The sequence below is a fragment of the Cyprinodon tularosa genome, unplaced genomic scaffold, assembly GCF_016077235.1.
Source record: "Cyprinodon tularosa strain WSP-4 unplaced genomic scaffold, ASM1607723v1 ctg93, whole genome shotgun sequence".
Taxonomy (NCBI): Eukaryota; Metazoa; Chordata; class Actinopteri; order Cyprinodontiformes; family Cyprinodontidae; genus Cyprinodon; species Cyprinodon tularosa.
Genome location: NW_024039707.1, coordinates 507639 through 520545, shown reverse-complemented (window position 1 = coordinate 520545; position 12907 = coordinate 507639). Strand labels below are relative to the sequence as shown.

The following is a 12907-nucleotide window of genomic DNA, read 5'->3' as shown; positions in this document are numbered from 1 at the left end:
AAAAGATGCGAGTGTTCTGATTTATGTGAGCTCTGTGGTCGATAAGAAGAATAAAAAAGAGACCTGAATTGTTTGTAAACCCTGGAAAACTTTCTCACAGAGCATCATTAAAAATAAAAAGCTTTCATTCAATGTTTGGTTTGTAAGAGGTTAAAGTTCCGGTTCTGACGCATGGTATTTTTAACTGGACGTAAAGATGTTAATTCAAGTTTTTCCCCTGCAGAGTCCAGAGACTCTGTCTGAGGCTCACTGGAAAACAATGACATGTGTGGAGATTCTGGAACGAGCAACACAGCAGCAAACAGGAGTCCTCAGCAACTACCTTAGGAAGGCCAGAAGGGGGTGGAAGCGGGACATCTTTGAACCAAACCCAGTCAGGTATCTACCTCCATCATTCAGATGGTACTTAGAGTACTGTATAAGGCATGATATAGTAGATATAGTCTAAATCATCTTAATGTAACAGTGCAACTATAGAAAAGGCTCTAAAATAGTGTATAACCATCATAAATGCTTTGAGAGTGGAGGTTCTGATTTTACCACCGTTAGCTTGCCAATCTGATCAAAACTTCTTTTAGTTCCCAGCCACCTTTTAAACTTTTACATTTTCTATGCAGATATGTGATTTTTTTATTTTGTCATGATTTAAAAGACTTAAGTATTGTGCATTATTCAAATAACAAAGCAATTGCACCCTATATTTTATGGGAAAAAAATAAAAATGCTGTATAAAGGGCTGATGATTGCAGTTTTGGAAAATTAGCTGTTACAGATGCCTTTTCCCAGTGCTTTGAGAGTTATTCACAGAACTGTCTCGGTGTAAACATCAAGCTGTAATTGTCATCCAACTGAAACCTGCTTTGCTTTCGATCTTTTTAGGGGTGCCTCAGGTTTATTCCATTTAGAGAAATTCATTTTTTTAAACTATTGGTATCGTAAAGATGTTTTCTTTCAGTTATCATAGTCTGCAGGTTAGATGCAACCTTATAGATGTTTATTTGAGATCAGCATATTTTAGTTATAAACGTATATCATGTTACAACCAAAGCTTAGATAATGAGCTGTGATTTCAGTAAAAAATCACACAAGCCTTGAGTGTACAATGGAAAGCGCGCAAACAGCTGCTGGAGTAATTATTGGGATATCTCAAAGGAGCATCTGGAGAATTGAGGAGGAGGCAGCTCTTCACTGTGAATCAAATATGGAGGTAAACATGTACTCAGCTAAAAAGTCATAAATAGCTTACAAAAAAGATGTAAGTGTTCCTGATTATGTAGCTCTGTGGTCCAATAAGAATAAAATAGAGACCTGAATGTTGTAACCCTGGAGAATTTACTCACAGAGCTTCATTAAAAAAAAAAGCTTCATTCAATGTTTGTTTGTAGAGATTAAAAGTTCCGGTTTGACAATGGTATTTTAAACTGGACGTAAGATGTATCAGTTTTTCCACGCTAGGTCGAGACCTGTCTGGGCTCAGGACAAACATGACATGTGTGGAGATTCTGGAACAGCAACACAGCACAAAAGAGCCTCATGCATACTTAGAGGCTCAACGAGAGGGTGAAGCCTCGACATTTTGAACCTAACACAGTATCTGCTCATCATTCAGATGTCTTGAGTACTGTATGCAGTATAGAGAAGAAGTTCATCTTCAGAAATGAGAACCTGTCCAGTTCTTCCAACTCATCTGACCCAACTCCTCAGCAGTGATTTATTGACTGGTACAGATTCTGTTGGAGAGGAATAAGTGGTAAATGAATCCCAATAAATATTTCAAGCAATTAATTCCTGCTTCTGTGATGATTGCAGTTATTTAAACTTTTAGAAAGTAATTGCATGGTTTCAGTAAAAGGAGGCATGCAGATTAATAAAAAAAAGAAAGATGCTGTAATAAAAGGGCTGCTGATTGGTCAGGATATTCCGACAGATGCTCATCTTAAGTTGAAGGCTGCTAAAGACAGTTTTTCTCCAAGGTTCTTATTTTTTTCTCATTTATACAATGTGATTTTATTAAAGGTATGGTGGAGGATGTTTTTTTGCTGGGTGGATCGTCTAAATAAATGGCCCTCCTAATTGTCAATCATTCTGGTGATATGTTTACTTAAGGCTGTCCTGCATGCTTGTCTCCATTATCACTTACCAGTGGTGAGTCTGACATGGTGGAAAGAGGAGAGAAGCTCAGTGGTGATGCTCTACCAACGCCCAAACTCAATGCTAATTCTGACATTTTGAATTGAAAAAGATTCATGGAAGCAAACGTCTTCAATCTTGGAAACAAAGTCCAGTAGATTTTTTTTTTTTTTTACTTTTTTGGAATGACTATCACTTGGATGACTGAGAATCTTCACCAACATTTCAAGCTATAATTTTAAGAATGGATCATATCCATGAGTAATTTGTTTATGTATGTGTTTTTAATGAAGGCAGGATTAGTCCTCCATAGAGACCATCTAAAAAAAACATTCTCCTAGGAAAGCTAAAAAATAACTAATAGAAGTGGTTTGAGATGCATCATCAAAACTTTAAACACCCACTTCATGCCAGGTTTTCAGCTAAACCCTTCATGAAAATCACATTGATAATAGCTATTATAAAACCTGCCTGTTATGTATGCATTCCTTTTGGGTAGTTTATGCTGAGTGATATCTGGCTGCTTCTCAGGTTAGTGAGGAAATAGAAACCAGAATTTCTCTGGTGCTACTAAATATTAGATACATTAAGATATGACCTAATCCTGATGAAAAAGGTTGTATACCTTTTGTTACAAATCCAAATTTCCTCCATTGCAATTAAATACAATATCTAAAACTGGAATAAAAAAAGACTGGACACAGATGCTTGCAGTGTCCCACATTTTAGAGCGGTAAAACCTGAATTGATCTGACGGTTGATGGTTGTGATGGTTTATAGTGAGCGAAGCTTCAGTTTTAAGATTTGAACCACTTTAAAACTCATTAAATAAGAATAAGCTAATCTATATACAACCTAGTGAGGCTCACACAGAGAAAAGATGCAGTTAAAAAATATTAGATTTACTTATACAGGTAGCACAATCATATTCTTCAAAATATTTCTAAGGAAAACCAGCTGATTGCGAGGACTCATTAACACTCTGCAGTCCATCGCACTGAGCATGAGTGTAGCAATAGTGGAGAGGAAAACTCTGTTTAACCGGAAGAAGATGTGAATCAACATATTCTTTGAAGAGTAACCTAGAAAAGGATTAGAGTAGTTTACCCGTGGCCCGGACACTTGGGGTGGAATAAGAGGGTGAGTGGGACTCCCTGAGAATGAAGGAGGAGATGGGGCAGAGGTGGGTGAAAGGTTGCTTGCATGCGGGAGAGAAAAGCTACGCCAGGAACTAAATGAAAGGTTGATGTTCAGCCAAAATGATTGGCTTCGAAGAAGGTGCTGCCCCCGTGCTGATTGGCTGGAGCTGAATGAGGGATATTGCTGGTGAATCAGGTGAAGCTGATGAGAGTCTTCCAGATTGATTTTTCACTTAAGCTTAATTTCTAGTCTTTATTTAGCCAATTTTTTCTTGCCATAATACAAATTCTAACAGTCTATCCAGTAGGACTATCTGGTCTCAACTGCTGGCAAAAAAATCCCTCTTATTAAACCTGAAAGTGGACATTTGGGAAGGAAAAGGTTGCTACTTTGAAGAACCTAGAATATAAGACATATTTTCAGTTGTTTCGCCATTTTTGGTTAAGTATATAATTCCACGTGTTAATTCATAGAATCTTCAATTTTCTTTTTCTTTTCTTTTTTTCTTTTTTTTTTTACAGTTTCCTGTCTGGCAATGTGTCAATAAGAATAATTGTCTTGATGCCAAAAAGAGCCCAACAGATTTTGCTTTCACAAGTGGAGCAATACGTCTATCGCCATAGTGTTCCGCTTGATTTATGCATATAAATTGCTTTATTTATTAATTCATGCAGGGAGCAGGAGAAAAGCTGAAAGAAAGAGGAGATAAAAGGGAGATAATGATAAAACATCTTCAATCTGTCTCATCACCTGCAAAGACATGTAAACATTGCAACAAAATAACAGTGTATAAATATATATATATATAGAGAGAGATTTTGTTTTCTTTTTTTTTTACTTTAAGAGTCCAATAGGATCCACCCCAACCTTATGTTTTTCATTAATTCATTAAAGCTTATTTTAGTTCAATCTTTTGTAAGATAGCTATAATATTACATTTTTTTATTTCACCTTGTGATTAAACTATGTCACAGGTCTGCTAAGGTATTCATATCAGTTTCTTTTCACATCATTCATATTCTAAGTAGTGTATTTTAGTTGGTTGATTGAGACAGTCCACCATACAGTACTTTGTTCAAAATGAACATCTGGAATATGCGGTGCACAGCTGTGTGCTGCCGCCTTCACCATGACTTTCCTAAACTGAGCCCAGTTCAATCAGCTGCTATAGAAGATACCTATTTAGGACATAAGAGTCTCCCTGTGTGGCATAACTTTACTATGAATCTCCTGCTTTGTAAAGGCCTCAAATGTTTATTAGAACATGAGTGAACGAGCAGCATCATGGAGAACAACAAACACCTCAAACAGATCAGGAAGGAAGGTGTGGAGAAGTTTAAATCAGAGTTAGGTTACAGAAGATTGTTTAAACAGAGCTCTGTCCAAACTATTGTGCTATGCAAACATCAAAATCTTAGTATAGGTCAAATTTTCTTAAAATAAGTGTATTTCCCCTAAGTTGAGCAGAAAAGGCAGACAATTTGCCATCAGAATAAGATGATTTATGTTTAAAATAATAAACAAAAACTTAATTATCTTCTTTTAAGTGCATAGTATCTAGTTGTTCTATTTTAAGGACAAAAATACAATTTCCTTATCATTCTATTTACCTCCTTAAATTAAGTGAAAATACACTTATTTCAAGACATACTTACTTATCGTTAGATGCTTATGTGGTGTAAATGGCAAGACTGTTACCATAGTATCAGCTTAGTAGCTTTTTCTAACTGTGTAGGAGCTCCAGAAATCAAAAGCTGAGGAAATCTGATATCCAGACAGCTATTATTTACAACTCCACCTTTATGGAGGACCGACAAGAAGAAAGTCATTATCTCCATAACACCATTTCCAAAGCACGGTAGTGGCAACATCATGCCTTAAGGATGATTTGAGCAAAGATTTAGACCCTGATTTTAGAAATATAGCAAGAAATGCAAACAAAAGGGTAAAATGTAGATATATTATGGTCAGAATGGTCCAGTCAAAGTCCAGATTTAAATCCAACTGAAAACGTATGGCAGAACTTCTAAAATTCTATAAACAGATGATATAGACTAACCATATTTTGCAAAGAATAATGGGCAAAGGTCTTTTTCTAAAGGGTTTGCATAACCGATAGAGAGACATCATAAAAGGAGTGCAGTTCTACTTTCAGGGAAACGTGATTCTACAAAGTATTAAATCAATGGGGAGGAATATAAATGTAAATGTATTTTTACGCAACACATAAGGATAAAACAAGTTAAAAAAAATTCACATACTTTACAAATGAGTTATTTTTTGCTGTAGTTTCAGTGTGGATGGAAAGTTATTGGTTAAAAAGGAAGAGGGGGGGTAGAAAACAAAAAGCAAACAGCAGAATCCTTTCTCTGGAGAGAGGATAGAGGGGGATGAAAGGAGGACTGGAAACAGATGGAGGGGTGGCCATTTCCCCAAACCAGATGAGAAAACGAGGGGTCATGGGGAAAGAGCGATAGCAGAGGCTGGAGGAGAGAGAAAAAAGAAGGGATGAGATTAGAGGATAAGCAGAGATGATCCTTTTATTGTTATAGGGATGGAAAAAACCGACCCTCCCTCTTCCCCTATTTCCACCTCCCCCTGTATCACTCTCTGCCTCTCTCTTTGGCTTTGTTTTGACCACTGCGGGGTACTTGAAGAGGATAGAGGGATGGCAGTGAAAGAGAGATAACAATGCTACATCCTGTTATATATCCATCTCTCTTTCTTTCTACCTTTTAATCCCACCCCCCATCCTAGTGCTCCACCTGTGAAATGCAGAAAGAGACAGAAACAAAGAGATAGAGGGGGGGTACAGCCTCGCAGCATTAGCATGCTGAGAGTGTCAGCTCTCTCCTCTCTTTTCTATCATCCCTCTTTCCATCCCTCCTCCCTCTGTCTCTTTCTCCTCACTGGTCACTGCAATTATACCATCCAAACACTCCAGCCTGAGAGCATAATGGCTTTCCTCCAAATGTGTGTGTGTGTGTGCGTGTGTTATCTCCACAGATCAAAACATAGAAATGTGTGTATCCGTGCACAATTTACTGCCACACGTGGTGCATTAAGTGTGCACGTATGACACAGGGGGCGGCTGTTGGTGTGCAGGGGGTGAAAAAAAAAAAAAAGCAGATGTGGGTACGGATGAGGGTGTGTGAGTCCTGACGGCTAGAAAAACTGCTTCTCCAACCTCTGAACTGAAGGCGCTCTTCAGCGTGCCCCAGTAGACCCGCCTCACACTCAGAACTAACACTAATGCATACACTGACTTGTACAGTTACAGCTCAGAGACATGGACCGTTATGACCTAATTGGCCACAGGGTCGAACCTAACAGCACACCTGCTTTTCTCTGTGTTTTCGTTTTCCTCAACTTCTACTCCCCTCTCACCCCTTCCTCCTTGTTTTTACTCCACCAAACACACACACCCACCCAGAGTACCCCTCCTCTCTGAGCTTGTTATCCCGTTCAGTCGTTTCTCTCTCTGTCACCTTGCCCCCAGCTATTTGAGCACACTTTTGTCTACCCCCACCTCATCTCTCTCTAACACACTCACATAAAACACACTAGTCTATTTTCTGTCAGCCCTGCGTTCTTTTGCAGCATGCCTCTCTCTTACAGTAAGTCTTGACATATGTTATCAGCCTCTCAGGGTCTCTGTGGCTGTTGCTGTGGGACTTGATGTCGGGTAAAAGGTAAAAAGTGTAAAAGATCATTCTGAGAAAATTGGCTTGAATGTCAGAAGTGTTCAATTTCAATTCTGTTTCCAGCATATTGTTTAGTTTAATATAAAGTGCAAAAAAAAATAGAAAGAGAACGTCCAAAGAATATCTAATCAACAAGATGTTGATGGAAACTTTAGGGAGAGTGATAATCCACTGTGAAATTATTCTGAAAACAATCCAGACTACAGTCTGCAAAAAACACACAGAGACAAAGACTTAAAGTTTTGAAAAAACACCCCTTGCTCTGATAAAATTAAAAAGTTTAGTGTTTGGTCATAATTATAATTGTTTCATTTGGGCGAAAAGGGGGGGAAGTGTAAAAGCCTGTGAACTCCATCCCACCTGTGAGGAACAGCAGTAGTAGTGTCATGATTTCTAGGGGTTTTGCAAGATGGAGGGGGCAATTAGTTGAGTGTATTATGTTTTTATGAGATATAGCCCAAAATTAAGGACATCACCTGCAAAACATAAATGTTCTGAATAGGAAAAAAAGATATCTAAAATTAATGATATGTAAAAACTGATGAAACAACTCTTTAAAATCACCTTTCACTATTAAATTATTGATCTGTTTGGTACCATTTTTGATCAAACACCCACTTTGGAGGAGTTGGACTACAGATATCTGTCCTGAACTCACTTATACACAGGCTAACATGTAGATTGTGGAGTGGGCCTTATTGTAAAGGTGTCCTGAAGAAAGGATTTTGTGATCAGACAAGAGAAAGATTAAGGCCCCGTCCACACGAAGCCAAACCCTGGCCTAAACGCACACATTTTTCACCAAACCAGCCTCTCATCCACACGAAGCCGGCGTTTCGGGGGTCTGTAAACGATCTTTTTTTTTTATTAAGCCTTCAGAGTGGGAAGATTTTGAAACGCCGTTTTCCCGTTTCCATCTTTAAGCTCTAACCGCATTTTTTTTCTTACACGCATGCGTCATAGCGTCGCCTCTAAACACGCATGCGCGACACAGTATCACAACAACAATGGCGCCGTACTGTGTTGAATGGTTGCTGCTCATGCTACTCACCCTGCTGTCAGGCTTACAACAGAATCTTCTTCTTCTGGAATATCTCCAGGAAGAACAGAGCAATATCGACGACATAGTTCAGCACCTGAATTTGACTGAACCATGAAAATGGACCCGCAGGGCCATTTTCTGGTTTTCCGGTTTAGTTGTTGTATAAATATTACTGTGCATGCCCAACATTTCGTTGCCTGTTTTCGCCTATTTTTGCTTTGGCACCACAGCGCCACTTACAGGCCTGGCATACATTTTCCATTTCCATTAGGAACCTTCGGTCGTCCAATTTGAACTTGCTGACGGTTCCTCGGACCCATTTTAAGACCCGAGGAGACAGATCTTTTAAAGCTGTGGCGCCTCGCCTCTGGAATGAGCTACCTTTTAACATTCGTTCTCTTGTTTGTATAGACACTTTTAAGAAACAACTAAAGACCCACTTTTTTAAACTTGTTTTTTAGTTTAATACTGTGTTTACTGTTTTTGTATGTTGTTTTAATTTATAGAAACCTTTTATAAATTTGTGCAGCACTTTGTGACCCTGGTCTGTGAAAAGTGCTATAGAAATAAAGTTTACTTACTTACTTACATTTTGCAGCGTTTTCATGCATTCGTGTGATCGATCACATTTATTTTACGTCTCCGTCTTTACGACAAGCGTTCTGGAAAATATTAGCGTTTCGTGTTCGTTTTGACTTCGTGTGGACGGGGCCTAAGTGAGCTGACTGCAATATTAAGAAGTATCCTTGAAGGAGTATCTTTCAGACGGGAGAATATTTGCTAAGTGTGGTGGCAGCATCACGCTGTGAGGATGGTGCATTGGTCAAAGCAGATGGAAATTATCCAACTTTTATCAAACAGAAAGCGAGACAATTGAAATTTGAACATATCAGGGGGTTTCCATGGGACAATGATGTCAAACACACAACAAGATAGATGGAAATGACCCTCCCGTCAACCCTATTAAAAATTTACAAACAGCGGTCAAAACCCCAGTCTGTGCCTTGGACCCAATCAAATTAAACAAACTCTACAGTCACTGATAAGATTTGTGGTCAAATATTCAACCAGCATTGTTGTTATCAGGACAGAAGCTTGTTGGTGGCTTTAACAGTTGTAACTTCCAGCTTCTAACTGTCCTCTCCTCGCGCATTTATCCGCCCCCTTCTTTCCCTCCCATATTAGTAGATCAATGAACAAACACTTTATGCCATTTATTGATCCTTTCACATCTATGTGTCCTCACCCCCTCCCTTAGTCTGCACTCTACTCTCTCTCCCGCCTTCTTTTCTCTCACTCCATGAATATATAATCTTGTTTCTCCCCCCTTCTTTTTCACTCTCCCTTTCTCTGTCAGTCCCTTTCTCTTTATATCTCTCGCTGTGGGATATCCTATTTATATGGCTGGCACCTCCATGCCTCCACGGAAGCATGTGTGCGTATGAGTGTTTGATGTTAGTCTGAGTGGTTAACATAATATGAGCCCTCAGAAAGATGATGATGCTCAGGCACTCAAACACATACACAGATACATAATTTTAGTCTTTTTAGTCAGCCTTTCCATGCACAACCTGAGCTTTTTAGCATCTCCGAGCTGCGGCACGCTTATTATCTGTTGCATTCTCCCACTGTCAAAGTGGACTACACACCTTTGTTCCAAAATCTGCTTCCCAGAATGATAAAACCCAGGCTTATCTTTTGTTATTCATTATTGCAGATGGAGCCATCATTCGGAGACCTGGCATTCTCCCTTTTCCTCCTCCTCTCTCTCCACATATGTTTTTATTTATTCAAACCTCTTGCTGTTTTGTTTTTTTGTTTTTTCCATGCCCCTGTCCTCCTCTTTGCATATTTATTCAGGCACATCTCCCTCTCTGTTTTTTCCCCTCTCCCCACTTTCTGTACCCATGTGTCCAGCTTTTGTTAGCAGCCTTGTTTCCATAACAACTTGCGACCTTTCACTCACTGCATAACCATTTTTAATCAGGAATAGAGAAAGAGAGGGTGGACTTGAAAAGGCTAACATTACTCAGGTGATGCATTAAAATTGGTGGGAAAAAAAATATGATCCTCATGGTGAAAGCGACGACACAGCTTAAGGAAAGAAAAGTGGTGCTGGTTTAATTTGTGGAACTGAAATGTTTTTGTTTTATTATTATTAGAAAAAACGAGCTGCTAACGTCCAAACACCTGTTTTCCTGGAATTGGTTGGTCTGTGTGATTAAATCAACAAGGCAGATGAGGGGCAGTTGTAAAAAGGCCTGGACAGATAACCAAACAGGGTAGTTTTCCTCTGCTACATCCAAACACACTGTCAGAAAATAGTAAAGGGTAGACAGACGAGATCCTGGTTCCTTCAAAGGTTTTTTTTTTGTCTGCTGCTGTGCTGTAATGCCAAACATGCCTACTTTGTAATCACCTGCTGGGCATTGTTCTAGTGTTCATCTATACGCAATACTGAAAACCCAAAGTGGGGATATGATATTTCAAGCAAAAAGACAAGGTTGTTGATCATTTTTTCAGTGGGATGACTTCTGGAAATATGCATATTGGATGTTTTAGAAGGGAGCAAGTGGAGAGGTACTGAATGCAGCGTGCTAGGAGAAGGTTTGCTGCAACATTTATTAGCCAGACAAAGTGTTTAGATTACCTCTTGTAAACCAATTCACAGCTTCTTTTCCTGGCATTTTTTCCCCACTGACGACATTACAGGATGCATTATTGACTGTTGTTTGGGAACAAGGGTTTAGCTCAGGATTCTGTGTATCCCAGCCAGGTTTGTCCACATTAAACTTATGCATCATTTTCTTTATGGGTTGTGCATTGGTTCTTGATTATGTGGGAACAGAAAGGGGCAAAACATCTTTTAGTATAACCAGTTTAGTCCTAAAAACATCAGTTTTAAAGGAGCAGAATTGCACCAAGGAGCTTGACTGTTCAAAGACCTCCAAGTAAAATATTAAAATGAGTTTCTTTTTTTTAAAGAAAAAGGTACTCAGTGTAAGGTTATAATGCATGAGTCATGTTTTTTTTTTCAGAGGAGTGGAGCAGTATTTATTCATGTTATGCTTATATTCAAGGTTTTTTTGTACTTCATAATAAGTAAAACGTACACTGCAATAATCTCAGAAGAAAAATATAAATGTATAGTTTGACACACAGGCCCTTCTAGTTTAAGTAAAATAAATGGAAATCGCTAAGCTGGCCCAGTTTAATTGGACATTTACCTCTTAAGGGCTCATTATGCTTGATGGACGGACATTCTGCATGGAAAATAAGCCTCACGTCAAAGCGTCTGCAGCATTTATAGTCTGTGCGGCTTTCAGCAGGCTGACAACACAGCACTAAATGAGGAATTAGAAAACGCTGCCATTTACAACTTTATCAAAGCCTCTTTATGCTGTTTGAGAGGGACAGTCATTTCTTTCCAGAAGTTTTTTTTCCACAATCTATTGATGGTGTTGATCTTTATGTGCAAAATCATAGTATGTCTCTAGATATTTACATTTGCGAAACCCCGCAAACAGGAGCTGCAGCTCGCTCGCCATGTTTTCCGCGCGGATCTGTCTGCATAGTTACACATTTTCCCAGATGTGCAGTGCGGAAATTCTGTCAACAGGAGAATGACGTATTTTGGCGGTGCAAACTGTGCGTAGGCATCAAGAATACACCAAGCCTTTGACAATTCTTTAATTGAAATTTCATATTATGACCTACATAGAATGCATTACAGGTTCTCATACTCGTCATCCTCTTTATCCTTGACCGGGTCGCGGGGAAGCAGTCTCAGCAGAGACTCCCAGACTTCCCTCTCTGTAGACACCTCATCCAGCTCAACTGAGAGACAAAGTTTCTATGTCTTGTCCTAGGTTGTAGCCTGGGCCTTCTCCTGGTGGGACGTGCCTGGAAAACCTTCCAAGGGAGGTGTCCAGGGGTAATCTGAAAAAGATGTCTGAGCCACCTCAACTGAGTCCTCTCACCCTATCTCTAAGGGAGTGCTCATCCACTGTGTGAGACAGCTAATTTCATCCACTTCTGTCCTTTTTTTTTTTTGGTAATGATCCAGATTTCCTGACCATAGATGAGGGTAGGAACGTAGACCGACTGGTAAATTGAGACCTTTGCCTTCTTGTCAGTTCCTCCTTCACCACAACAGACTGGTGCAGTGTCTGCATTATTGCAGCAGTTGCAATAATCTGTCTTTTGATCTCTTGCTTCATTCTCCACTCACTTGTTAACAGGAACCCAAGATACTTAAACACCTCCATTTGAGGCACGAACTCTTCCCCAACCTGATAAGGGCAAGCCACCTTTTTACAGTTGAGTACCATGGCCTTGGACTTGGAGGAGCTAATTCTCATTCTGGCTGCATTACTGTCAGCTGTGAACTGCCCCGGTGTAGGCAGTAAATCTTGGCAGGAGGGAGCCAGCACATACATGTCATCTTCAAATAGCATTTTCTATAAGGGTTCTGAACTGGTTCGCTAATGACAGAGGGCAGCCCTGTACTAGTTCAGCATGTGCCGGAATTGAGTCCAAAGCCATGGCCTAGGTAAGAGAGTCTCAGAAGTGTGATCCCCCTTTACAGTAGTTATAACAAAACCTCTGGTCCCCCTTCCTATGGAGGGGAACCACCACCCCACTCTGCCAGTCCACAGACACTGTTCCGAACCTACATACAATCTTGAAGAGGTGGGTCGGCCACAACAGCCCGAGTTAGGTAAGAGTGGGGTAAATCTCATCGACCCACAAAGCTTTGCCACCATGGAGATATTTGACCACATCAGAGGCTTCTGCCTGGGTAATGAACAAATCCGGTCCCAAGCACCCATCTCTTCTTCCACCATGGAGGTCCCATCAGCCAGATTGAGGGGATCCTAAAACTGTTCCA

General features: G+C 39.8%; 1 long non-coding RNA gene across 1 annotated transcript; it reads left to right on the top strand.

Moving 5' to 3' along the window:
- Positions 1-241: 241 nt before the first annotated feature.
- On the top strand, positions 242-1785 carry LOC119776391. The gene is made up of 2 exons (XR_005279776.1): positions 242-378; positions 1656-1785. It is a non-coding gene; the product is annotated as an uncharacterized LOC119776391 (long non-coding RNA).
- Positions 1786-12907: the final 11122 nt, after the last annotated feature.